Here is a 1199-nt window from a genome sequence, read left to right as displayed (position 1 = left end):
TTCCGAAAAATACATACTACCCACCTGAACTTCTACTTTATCATTTGTTGTGTGTATTCAGTACTGCTGTTACTTGTTCACATATATGCTCTAGAATCTTATTTCCATATAGATGATGACCACAGAGTTAAAATCATAGAGAGGAGTTAATTGCTCCTAAATGTTTAACAGAATTTGAGGGGACAACTTCTGTACTACCAAGAGTCAATTTTTTAGCTGTCTAATATTTAGACTTGATGTGGAGAGCCAGTTAAAATCCTCTAGGTCTTATTTTGGTTTCATTGGATATAATTTTGAACCACCCACAACAGTGCATCTTCAAAACATTTGATGAGCGTTGAATGAGGAATTTGAGGATTCAGTGATGTATGCAGGCAGTTTTGAATACTGTCACATTGTTATTCTGAGAACCTGTCCTAATTTGCAGCACATAAATATAATTAAGGACCAATAACTGAGCCCTGTGGGACTCCAGAGATCACAGGGGCAGGATCTGATTTAAAGTCAACAAGGCTAAAAAAAGCGCTGTCAAGGGAGGTAAGACTTAAACCCTGCAGTACGCTGCCGCTTAGATCTCAAAAAAGCTCCAGTCCATTAATCAGAATGATCAGAATGGCAACATCCAGCAGGCAACTGGTCCGGTCAACAGGGCTGTCAGTTTGCTAGAGATTTCCAGTGCACTTGTGTGACTTCACTTGGAACACCGAGTATAGGAGTATAGAGGTAATTGCTTCACTGGAGTAAATTCAAAGAAGAGCAGGCACACACACACACACACACACACACACACACACACACACACACACACTCTATAGAAACCAAGCATCTTATGTCTTGAGTAGAGAAAAATGTCTTGAGAAGTACTGATATCGTTAACCCGGAAGACCGTTTCAGGACCAAACGTGAAGCAGGCGCCCAAGGACATAAACAGAAATTAAGAGATTGTGCACGGAGGACTGGTTGCAGGAGGGGTTCTTTACACATACAGGTTGCTCTTTATGCAACAAGCTATTCCAGCACACTGAAGCAGGTTCCCTTCACTGAACAGATGGATGAGAGCCTGGAATCAATAAACTGCAACCAACCAAACAAGCAAGAGTCCGACAAGAGTTTTATAAGGTCTCTTGTGGTGTTCCCGGGGTTTAACTTCACTCAGGCAAAAAAATATAGCTTGGTTAAAAAAAGGGTACAAAAGTAAA

This window comes from Atractosteus spatula, chromosome 6, assembly GCF_055471065.1.
Source record: "Atractosteus spatula isolate fAtrSpa1 chromosome 6, fAtrSpa1.hap1, whole genome shotgun sequence".
NCBI classification, from domain to species: Eukaryota; Metazoa; Chordata; class Actinopteri; order Semionotiformes; family Lepisosteidae; genus Atractosteus; species Atractosteus spatula.
The sequence above is the reverse complement of the archived record's forward strand: the minus strand, read 5'-3'. Positions refer to the sequence as shown.